A 12,788-nucleotide genomic window follows, 5' to 3' on the forward strand; every position below is an offset into this window, starting at 1 on the left:
AAGAGTCCTTTGTACCCGTCACACTGTACACAAGGTGCTTCGTCTTGGCTGGCAGAGGTTCAGTGTGCAGAGCCAGTGGTCCTGGTTAGGCAAATAAATATATCATTATCTCCTGGCAGATTCATACAAGTGTACTTCCCTTTGCTGCGGGCATGTATTTTGCATACATAGAATTTGAGAACACATAAACGGCTGTCTTCTCACCACAGGCTAGACGTGGGCAGAACGGATTTGGACAAATAAGAGGCTTCACCACCAACATAACCAGTCAACGTCTCAGTTACTTGTGCCAGCTCTTGGACCATGCCAGTCATCCAATAGTGAGTCAGCTGCTCTGGAATGGATAAATGTAACATCTCCGGTGTCATACATAGAGCCTGCCTCTCTGATCTGTGCTGAGTACTCTCCAGCTGCAGGTGATTGGCTTAAAGTAGAACTAAAGGCAATGACTAAAATACCATATATCTTTTAAAGTGTTACTAAACCTAGGACCCTGCATTCACTATATCTGGTCTTCCAGGACCCTGAATTCACTATATCCGGTCTCCCCGGACCCTGCATTTACTATATCCGGTCTCCCAGGACCCTGCATTCACTATATCCGGTCTCCCCGGACCCTGCATTCACTATATCCGGTCTCCCCGGACCCTGCATTCACTATATCCGGTCTCCCCAAACCCTGCATTCACTATATCTGGTCTCCCTAGACCCTGCATTCACTATATCTGGTCTCCCCGGACCCTGCATTCACTATATCCGTTCTCCTCAAACCCTGCATTCACTATATCTGGTTTACCCAGACCCTGCATTCACTATATCTGGTCTCCCCCAAACCCTGCATTCACTATATCTGGTCTCCCCGGAACCTGCATTCACTATATCCGTTCTCCTCAAACCCTGCATTCACTATATCTGGTTTACCCAGACCCTGCATTTACTATATCTGGTCTCCCCGGACCCTGCATTCGCTATATCTGGTCTCCCCGGACCCTGCATTCGCTATATCTGGTCTCCCCGGACCCTGCATTCACTATATCTGGTCTCCCAGGACCCTGCATTCACTATATCCGGTGTCCTAGGACCCTGCATTCACTATATCTGGTGTCCCCGGACCCTGCATTCACTATCCGGTCTCCCCAAACCCTGCATTCACTATATCTGGTCTCCCGAACCCTGCATTCACTATATCCGGTCTCCCAGGACCCTGCATTCACTATATCCGGTCTCCCAGGACCCTGCATTCACTATATCTGATCTCCCCAGACCCTGCATTCACTATATCTGGTTTCCCTGGACCCTGCATTCACTATATCTGGTCTCCCCAAACCCTGCATTAACTATATCTGGTCTCCCCAGACCCTGCATTCACTATATCTGGTTTCCCTGGACCCTGCATTTACTATATCTGGTCTCCCAGGACTCTGCATTCACTATATCTGGTTTCCCTGGACCCTGCATTCACTATATCTAGTCTCCCCAGACCCTGCTTTCACTATATCCGGTCTCCCTGGACCATGCATTCACTATATCTGGTTTCCCCAGACCCTGCATTCACTATATCTGGTCTCCCCAGACCCTGCATTTGCTATATATGGTCTCCCCGGACCGTGTATTCACTATATCTGGTCTCCCTGGACCCTGCATTCACTATATCAGGTCTCCCAGAACCCTGCATTCACTTTATCTGGTCTCCCACAGTACACAGAACATGGAAGTGCAATTACTTTAGTAAATATAAACTACTAAATACCTTTTCTCATCAGCAGTTAGAGCAGTCTTGTGACTTCTATTAATGTCCAGCAAAGCACTGGTTAAAGCTTATAGGAGGGGTTTTCATTCACCCCTGATTGTCCTATGAAGCTGCAGGACCCCTGACCCTCTGTCTGGACAGCCCTGTGCTGATCACATGCACTCTCACAAGACAAAAAAAAAAAACCTCTGTAGCAATACACACCAAAGTGAGCATGCACAACTTGCTCCCAAGGCTCTGATCTATCAGCAGATGGATTGGGGACAGTAAAAGAAGGGGAGGATCAGAGAAGATGGGATCAAACAGCCTTTTTACACAATGAAGATGATTAACCCCATGCTTTGCTGCATATACAGTCTGATTTTACTGTTGTGGGTTTAGTAACACTTTAAAGCCATACTGAAGGCTTAATTTTCTTTTTTCTTAAAATAACAAACATGTCTATACTTACCTGTTGTGTGTGGTGGTTTTGTACAGAGCAGCTCGGATCCTCCTCTTCTCAGATCCCCCACAGGCTCTTCTGGATCCTCCCTCCTGTCGGGTGCCCCACAGCAAGCAGCTTGCTATGGGGGAACCCGCTGCTCCGTGTGTCCATTCATACACGAAGCCGTGGCTCAGCCCCGCCCCGCCCCTCTCTCTTCTCATTGGCTTACTGGCTGTGATTGAAAGCCAATGGCTCCCGATGCTGTCTCAGCCAAAGAGGAGAGAGAGTCCCGGGAGAGCCGAGATTCCAGTGCACGTCGCTGGATCGAGAGGGGGCTAAGGAGAGTATTAGGGGAGGCTGGGGGGGGGGGGGATGCTGCATACAAAAGGTTTCTAGAATAGAATGCCCGAAGGTCAAAAACCTTCAGCCTTTACAACCACTTGAACTTGTTGACATAATTACAGTTCTTTTTAGTCTTTTTTAAATCTGCAGCTTTCAGTATGATAATACCTGGTGATCCTGCCAGGAAGGACAGTGTTTAGGAATTTTTTATTATGAGGTGGCAACGGTCTCAAAACTGTGCTCCAGCATTGTCATCCTTTTGGATCTGCCCTTGGTAGAGTCTACAATGTCGTGTTGTGCTGATGCACATTGTACAGGCATGGCTATCGGAAAGCTGGTCCTGATTAAAGCAGGCCATATATTACACATAGATGCAAGAAAGAAAATCGCTCAATTCCCGCATCAGCACAGTCAGTGTTGATGGAGGAATCCCCTCCCCCGCAGCACTATTGCGTTCTGCTGGTGGGTAGCCTTCTCTGCCAGCAGAACACAAAGATCACTGCTGGTGGCTATAGCATCTGGCAGTGATCAAAAGAAAAAAAAAACAACAAGCTGGTTGTACTGAAGTCAATTGATGGATCAACCAGCCTGCCCATAGTTGGACTAAATCTCGACCAGGGGTGGACTGACAACTCATGGGGCCCCCGGGCAATAGGAAATCATGGGGCCCCTGTGTCCTTGTCCACACTCAAACCACACCCAAAAAAGCCTATGAAAGGTACCAGGGGCATCTCATGGGGCCCTCTACTGACCCCGGGCCCACGGGCAGTGCCCGAGTGCCTTAATGGTCAGTCCGCCCCTGATCTTGACCATTCCCTGCTGACTAAGCCGAGATCCAGGTGTTATTTTTTTGGCTGCAGCCATTGATCAAGCAAATTTTTCCAAAATTTTCCTTCGACAGAAGTTGAGTAAATGATCAATTTCTGTTGAGCAGCAATTGCTACTCACTTATTGTGGATGAGCCGGTCCCTGCTGAGCCAGCTGAATTTTGATCAGTGTATGGGCAGCTAAAAGTCATGCTAATGTTTTTTTTTTTACTTAACCACTTACCCCCCAGAGGATTCCCCCCCCCCCCCCCCTTCCTGACTAGGGCATTTTGTGTGATACGGCGCTGCGTTATTTTAACTGACAATTGCGTGGTCATGCAACGCTGCACCCAAATGAAATGTACGTCCTTTTATCCTCACAAATAGAGCTTTCTTTTGGTGGTATCTGATTGCCTGTGCGGTTTTTATTTTTTTGCGCTGTAAAAAAAGAAAAAGACCAACAATTTTGAGAACAAAAACAATATTTGTGACTTTTTTCTATAAAGCATGTCCAGTAAAAAACGTAAAAAATCTAACTTCTTCATAAATTTTGGCCAAAATGTATTCTGCTGCATGTCTAAAAAAAAAAAAAAATTGGTTTATGTGGAACTTATAGCATTTACAAATGGCTGTAAATATACTGGATTTTTTTTAATTTTTACTAGTAATGGCGGCGATTAGGGACTTATAGAGAGACTGCGGCGGGCATGCAGACACTGGGGGGGACTGACTTGGTGTCACCAACATTCACAGTGACACCAATACAGTCATCAGTGCTAATAAAAAGCACTAACACTGTACTAATGGCACTGGGAAGGAAGGGGTTAACATCTGGGGCGATCAAAGGATTTACTGTTTGTTTGTGCTTCACTGTAAGCATACTGCTTTGTATGGCTCTGCTATGCAGAGCCATGCAAAGCAGTGTGCATGAGCTGACAGGGGAGAGAACTGTATTGTTTACAGACAGTTCTTGCCCCCCCGCAGGGGTGGACTGACCATTTGGAAACTTGGGCACTGGCCGAGGGCCAGGGGTCAGTAGGGGGCCCCATGAGATTTTTTTGAGTTTGGGCAAGGACACAGGGGCCCCATGATCCCCTATTGCCCGGGGGCCCCATGAGTTGTCAGTCCGCGCCTGCCCCCCCGCTAGCAATCACTGGGCGTCAGTGAGTATTCACCGGCCAGAACATGGTGATTGACAGCCGAGGCCAGAAATGGTGGTGCCTTATGCGCGCCCCCTACCCGGAATGGCAAAATCACATATATATATATATATATATATATATATATATATATATATATACACACACGTGTTTTTGCGCACCCGTGCCGCCCTGTAGCGGAACTTCTGCTAAAGGGCTGGCGGGAAGCAGTTAAAGTGGCAGTAAAGTCTCTTTTTTACGTTTTTACCTACAGGTAAATCTTTAAGTCTTACCTATAGGTACTGTAAATATTTCCTAAACATACACCATTTAGGATATATTAACTTTTGCAGCGACGGTGATTTCACATGCACACTGCGCTCTTACTGGACAGTGCAACATCCATTGAGAAAGCTGCGCCATGGCCAAAACTTGTACTCACATGCATGGGAGTCGCGGCTTGGCCAGTCGAACAGTCGCATCCCCGTGAACACGGAAGCAAGACCGGGTGAAAGTCTTGGGAAGCCGTGACAGCGTAGCGCAAGAGGGCTTCATTTTCAGGTAAGTCTTTCGTAATGTGTTAAATTTGCTGACATACACATGCAGTAAGGGCACAAGGTCATTTTGCAGCAAAGCCTGCAAATATGGATGGAGCTTTAATGTCCACATGCGCAGTGTCTGGAGTGGCGCAGGGAGCAGTACTGACACCCTTAAGATTATCGTCTTTTTTGGTTCATGGAAAGATAAACAGGATGGGAGGGAAGAGATATGACATGTTTAAACGAGTGTGATATTTAGTAAAAACGAGCTGATGAAACAGAGCCAGGATTTTAATAACATTATAATCAGTTCATTAACGTTAAAATCTATTCTTCAATCTTGGAACCAAGGTAGCTTATACTATAAACATACCTTAAAGAATATGTAAACCCAACATTTCATATTCCTGATGTGTGCCTGCTGTACCATGTACTTGTGTTAAAAAGTATCTTGTTCTCTCTGTGTTGGTTCCTTTGTGTGAAATCCCCGGTATTCCTGCCAGTTTCTCTGCTTTCATATTAAAAACTGACCACACTAGACATTAGAGAGCACACCGTGGTCAGTTCACTGTGCTGGGAATTCAGCCTACTCTCCTCCTATGATCAGACTTGTCCCGACATGCCGCCCTCCCCCCTTGCACAGCCATTCACTGGGAAGTTAAGTGTTCTACTGTTTCTCCTCTCCCAGCTCTCTAGGCTTCTTATTCAGCTGAGAACAAAGGGAATGTGATCACTTATAAAAAAAAGGGGAAAAAAGGTATTTAGATTTTTTTTCATATATACACACAAACGTTTTGACTTTTATTTCTATTTTAAACTAAATGGGTTGTTTTACAAGGTGAGGGTTCACATATACTGGAGACAGTAAACAGTTCTCAAGCAGGGGCGGACTGACAACTCATGGGGCCCCCGGGCAATAGGGGATCATGGGGCCACTGTGTCCTTGCCCAAACTCAAAAAAGTCTATGAAAAAGGTACCAGGGGCATCTCATGGGGCCCCCTACTGACCCCGGGCCCTCGGGCAGTGCCTGAATTTCCAAATGGTCAGTCCGCCTCTGTTCTCGAGCTTGTTTTTTATGGTTTTGTTAAGGGGTATTGAACTTGGATAGGGTGAAGGGGTGTATGAGATGCCCAAGGAAACTGCAGCTTGAGTACAAATCCTTAGCAACTATGTACAAGTTCACAGACAATGATTCTCTTCTTGGAGAGTGTCACAATTCACCCACACGCCACGCCCACAGCAACTAGCTAACCAAGGCGCGCACGTGCGGCCGTGACTTGGGGTAAGAGGGAATAAGGGGAACTTAACTTTGAATATATCTACAAATATAAGACCAGCCATGATATACTTTCACAGCCCGCACTACCTCTTGGCCACCACCGGAGGGAAACTCCACTCCAATCCAGTCAACCGACCACACACTGGCAGATACAAATCTTACATACAATCTTATGCACTAACTAGGGTTGAGGAACAGCCCAGCAATCACACACCCTTCTAGGATCCATCCAGCTATCCTTCAAGCCAGAACCCCGGAGTTAATCAATTTTCCACTGTCCACACACCCCCACATCAGACACACCACAAACGGTAGCTTGGCACCACCCAGCAATTTAACCGCAGAACGGTCTCTTGGGACACCACACACACACAGATCTCCGTCTGGCAGATCTGTTACCTTTACAATCTGCACGCAATCTGCCAACACGCAGTGCAATTGTATACAGATTGGCAATGAGCTTGACCGAGCATATAAAGGCACTAAAATACAATACAATCTAATCTCTCCGAAGATATGAGCCCGTGCTTAAATACCCAGAAGTCACTTTTTAATTTTAAGATTTAATATCCAGAAAGTGGGCAGTGCATAAAATATGTACAAAGTATAAAAAGTTAAAGAAAATACAAAAAATACAAGACACACATTGACTATTCACTATAAAATAAAAGGGAATAAAACAGAAATAAAACTTTTACCAAGATTTACCCTGCGACTAGAGCAACTCAGAAAAAGTTTGTAATCCATTAGTCGATCGAACCAGCTGCATACGAATCACAATGTCCCAATGTCAGGGTCCTCAATTTATGGGGATATGGATGTAGGCGGGACATTAGTTCTTGGCCAATTGACTCGGGGGGGGTGTTCCTGTACCCGCCCACAGGCTGTTCTAGGTGCTGAACTGCCCAAAGTCAATTGGACCAAGACCGGCTTGAATCACCAAGTCGGGGATTGAATTTCCGACACCAGCGCATCAGTCCGATCGCGACAGTGCCAATCACTGTTTTGCTATAGCACTCCAGCGCCACATAACCATTTCCTGCATTTTCCTGGCATTCTACATGGGCCACAAATATAGTTTTTATTTGCCGATGTAGCCTACAGAGTGCCCCATCAGAAGGAAGTATTTTCATCTCTCTGCAACTAATATTTTAGCTTTTATGAGGGATGAAACATACTCCTTTGATGTATGTATATACTTTTAGAGCTCCCTAGACAGATCGGAGCCCCCCTGGTGTCATGAAGCCGAAACGTCTACGTTTCTCTTTTAAGCTTCAGGAAGATGGTAAAGCCTGATTACATATAGGTGACAAAATCTTATTAGCACCCAGGTGCCACTTCCACCCTGAGGAAGCTCTGTCTCTTTTCAGATGCTAATTGATGATCATATGCCTCTGCCTATGACTGAATATTTCTTTCATGATAAGGACTGAACTAAATTTACAATTACATTTTGCTACAGGTCACATTTCAGCTACTTAAATCTGTACATTTATGTCACAAAGAGCTCTCCAACCCTCCTGGTGTACCACCTCAGACCCCAGATGAATTATCCTCTTCTCCCAGCTGCCTGAGGGAATCCCTGTGCAAGGGGACCCAGAAACTGCCACTTTAGCAGAGCAGCTCCAGATAAGGAGCTAGTTGGGTTGGCCACCTGACTGCCCTTTCCCCTTATCTGGCCCAGGGGGGTGGGATTACTCACTCAGTCCTCTTCTGCAAGCTTGTGAGTTGGTGGCTGCCTTCAGGCCTTATGCTGGGCTGGCGGCTTTCCCTGCTTCCCAAACTGTCCTCTCTCAGGGAACAGTTGAAGCTGAGAGATCCTTCCTTCCAGCTCCTCCCTGCAAGTGGGCCCTTCTCCTGTGCCCCTTCCTAGGCTCCACACTCCAGCCTTCACTCCATGTTCCACCCTACACTACTCTTTGCTGGTAGGGCTCTCCCATACTTAAGTACTGTCCTGGCCCCATGCCAAGTGTCCTGCTTGGGGATTGGCCAAGATCCCCTAAGTATGCAGATCATCTCCTCCTCACCACCACCCACTGTCTTCTAGAAACTTCTCTAGTTTCTAGAGCAGGGGAAGTACCAGGGAGCTGATCTGCAGAGCCCTCAGCCCCGATCAAAAAATTATCTTGCTGACTCATCCCAGGTTAACTCATACCAGGCTGCTCAACCTCTAACTAAAAACCTGTCTAGCTCCCCCTGGCTAACTAGAGGGGTGCTACAAGGACATTTCTCCACTGACCACCAAGAAGTAAGTGGGTATTTTTTCAATGACCACCAATACAAGGGAGCACTATGTGGAATACCAATTTAAAGGGGTAGATTTCCAATGGTCATCAATATAAAGGGGGCATATACTGACCACCAAGGGGCACTACACTGACCATGAATGAAAGGGAGTATATCTCCACTGACCGTCAATATAAGGGGGCCCAACTCAGACCACCAATGTAAGGAGGCATTTCTCCACTAACCAACAATGTGAAGTGACACTACACATCTGTATTTCCGTTTTGCTTAATATTTCTTTCATTTTATTTTTATGATTATTACTGTAAACCATTCTGTCTTAGGATCAGGGTTGGGATAGGGGGTAAAATTGATAAGCCTTGGGTGTCTAATACTCTGGGTGTTGCCATATCCTTTAGACTCCTTGCACATGGGGTCATCTAGGAGCAGTGCCTCCTTCCTGTGGTTTTAGTATGCCCAGGAGGGACAGGGAAGGAGCTGAACACTGCACCAAATGGTCCCTTCATTCCTGAATAAACTGGACCCTAAATGCTGGTACCACTCAACACAGCATTTAGCCCCTTCATCCAGCTGCAGCTTTCCATAGACTTTAATAGGTTGCATTCAGCAGGCCTGGATGCTCCATCTCCACTACAAAACTGGAAGGGATTCACTGTAGCTGGATGGCCCAATGTGCAAGGGTTCTTGTTCTTTTGTTCTTGTTCTTTTGTTCTTTTGTATATCTACTGCTTACTGATCACTTTAATGTACCTCTGAGCTCTAGAGAATAATTTTTATTATGGGCTTCCTGAGACTTGGGAATGGCTTCAAGGGTTCCTCCAGGATAAAAGGTTGAGAAAGGTCTCTTTATCTGCAAGTAAAGTTTGTTTACTGAAATTTCTGGCACAAATTTGTTCAATGGTGGAAATAGCATTTGGCGGACTGCTGATTCCTTGTCTTAAGCACTACATGTGGGCATTAATCCTTTCCTGGCTTAATGACAATATTGCTATATTTAGTTATGGGAAACGCATTTGAAAACTGATGGTCTGTTAATAAAGTTCTTGGTTTGGTATTTATGTCTGCTGTTCAGTTTCTCCTTTTCTTGCTCTGCATTGTATAAAAATGAATGATTTATAGGCTGTCTTCTACTCCCTACATCCAGCTAATCTGGTCGGTTATTTAAAGTGGTTGGAAATCTCAGACATAAAATATGAACAAAGCATATCTCTCTACAGTGTGTATGTAGTGCCATCCTAGGAAAGCTAGAGGGAGCTAGGTAATTTTTTTTTTTCAGTCAGAGGCTGAATAGCAGCCTGGTGCATTAATCAGAGGGGTCAAATTTGGGTCAGGGCTGCAAGACTCTGCAGATCAGCTCTCTAAAACCTCCCCCTGATCTAGAGACTTGGAGAAGTCTCTAGAACTCAGTGGGCAGGGGTGAGGAGTGGCTGGTCTATATGCCTAAAGGATCTCAACCAATCCTCAAACAGGAGGCTTGGCAAGGGGTTGGGACAGCATTTAACCATAGCTGAACCTGCTCAGTAGCAGGAGAGTTTGGGTGGAAAATGTGAGAGCAGGAGGCGAGTGTGGAACCTGAGAGGGGGCCCAGTGGGAAGGAGCCTGCCTCCAGGTGGGATCTGGACAGGAGGAAACGGAAAAGGGAACCTCACCGTCCCCCTGAAAGAGGACCATCTGTGGAGCTAAGGAAGGAGCCAGCCCAGCAGAAGGCCTGAAGGCAACTACCAACCTACAGCTTGCAGGAGAGGAACAGTGAGTACTTCTACACCCCTGGACAGGAGAGGAGGGAGAGTGAATTTGGGTGGGAAACCTGACTTGCCCCAGCTGGATTGTGCTCTTAAGGGGGCAGATACTGGATCCCTTTGTCCAAAGAAAGCCCCCAGATTGCTGGATAGAGAAGGACTTATCTGGGGTTTGGGTTGATACACCAGGAGAGGCTGGAGAGCTCTACCAGAAGATTTTTGCTGTGTGAAGACCTGTATATAGATTCCAGGAAGTTATCCTCAGTTTACAGTTCCTTGGGCATCCTGGGCATCCCTCATCCCCATCCAAATTATCATCCCCTAAACAAAAACCCTAAAAAACAAGTTCAAGGATTGTTTACTGTCTCTGGTATGCAAGCTGGAGCTCAAGTCTGAATAAAATGCACGTTGCCTGGCTGTGCAGAACTATACGGGGTCCCAAATCTTCAGCAACTCTTGAGGGGGTAGTGCTACAGGTCTCAGTGAGAGCACTAAGTGTCATTTCTATCTGCTGCTTTGTTCCTCTGCTATCAGCATCAATCACTTCTGAGAAGTTTTCGTGACATCAAGAGAAAAATGGTGACGGGGAGGAAGCTCCAGCAGATTGACAGCCTCAGCTCAGTTCCTGTGAGGTGTGTGGAGAGGGTGGGTCTCTACCCTCCAATCAGCTCTCAGAGCTCTCCTCACTGAGCTCTGCAGAGTGCAACTTCAGCTCTCCACCCCCTTTTTTGTGAACTCTCAGACAACTTTGTAAATTCAGCACGCATTTAGAGAGAAGAAGATTGCAGATAGATAGACACAACTTGTGTAGGAGGATTTCTTTCATCTCTGTGTATCACCTGAAGCCAGTCAATTTACTGGGTACTTTTAAGAGTTTATAACCACTTTGAAATACAAACTCTCAGAAACCCATAAAAATGTCCTTCAATCTGCTGTCTTGTGATTACTGAGCACTGCTTCCAATAAATCTCATTGGACTTAGCTGAAAATAATTTTCACTTCTTGTTAAATAATGATCCATATCTTAATGGGATGTGCCTGGCCTTGCTTTCACAGGATTCCTCCTCTTCATGCTGTCAATAGCCTGAAACCTCTTCCTTTTGCTACTTGACAGGTCATAGCTCTCTGATGTCATCTTGTACAAAGCAGGTCCAGCGGTTCTGTATTTTACAGGAAGACACTAAGGAGTATTAAAAAGTGAAAGTTTGATTTATGATTATTATTCTGTCCCATTACTTTTGGTCCCTTAACAAGTGGGAGGCACATATGCAAACTGTTGTAATTCCTACACCGTTTACCTGATTTGGATGTAAATACCCTCAAATTAAAGCTGACAGCCTGCAGTTACAGCACATCTTGTTCGTTTCATTTCAAATCTATTGTGGTGGTGTATAGAGCCAAAAATGTTAGAATTGTGTCGATGTCCCAATATTTATGGACCTGACTGTATATATGTATGTATATATATATATATATACACTGATATATATATATATATATATAATTTACCCATGTAAAATGTATTTTCTGGGATAATCCCCAGTAGTTATTGCATTTAGAATATATATAGTTATGTTTGGTAGCTTGTGAAGATTACACAGTAAATAGTAAAATGCACAATAAATGGTGAGAAAACTGCAATAAAATAATGTGCTCAAAGCCCAGCAAACTCTGTGACATAATCAGTACTCTGGGTGCACAAACCACAATAAACTGAACACAGGATGGGTGACACCAATCCTCCACCAGATCCTCCAAAAGAGTACTGTGGCCTTGCAGTTTTACCCTCAAACTGAAGTAACTGCCTGCCGGTATCAGAGGTCCGGGGAGATAGCTACGCTGACAGTCTGCTGGAGCATGACATTACATTGCAATGTTATACAGACCCCTAAGGAACAAAATAGTAAATGCACATTTTTACCTGCAAAAAACTGTGCATTTATTTTCTTTTCTTAAAGGTGAACCTATCCTTATCTCAAATTAGGGTGAGTGCACCTTCATGGGTGCTCAGACCCCATGTGTATGAGATAGATACAAGCTGACAGGACATGCTGCAATTTATTGTAGCACACCGAACGGTACTGCAATGTAAGGCAGCGAAGCCCATCGCACTGCCCCTGATTGCAGTGAATGACGGGTACGTTTTGTACATTTAGCATAAAGTTTATTCAAAACAAAAAAACAGGGGGAGCTGTGTAATGCACTGAACCACACACCACACTGCCCCCTACAGCAGTCAGCAATGCAGAGCAGGGAATGACTCCGGTTGGTCTGTGTTGCAGTGCGACTTGGCCCTTTGATTTGTGCACTGGTGTGGGAGCACTGAGGGGGGCTTTTTCACTTGGAGAAGCTTTAACTGGAGGTGACCTCACCTATAATTCACAGAGGATTTTGTTTTCTTTCTCTTCAAGCAGGTGCCTGACACCTCTTGGACCTACTTATTTGTTACAGGTTTTTATACAAAAACACCACCAGTAGTAAGAGGAAACAAGTAAACATGAATCCCAACATTTTAACAACTT

The sequence above is a fragment of the Staurois parvus genome, unplaced genomic scaffold (assembly GCF_062004578.1).
Source record: "Staurois parvus isolate SC_StPar_1 unplaced genomic scaffold, SC_StPar_1.0 ptg000498l, whole genome shotgun sequence".
In the NCBI taxonomy this organism is placed as follows: Eukaryota; Metazoa; Chordata; class Amphibia; order Anura; family Ranidae; genus Staurois; species Staurois parvus.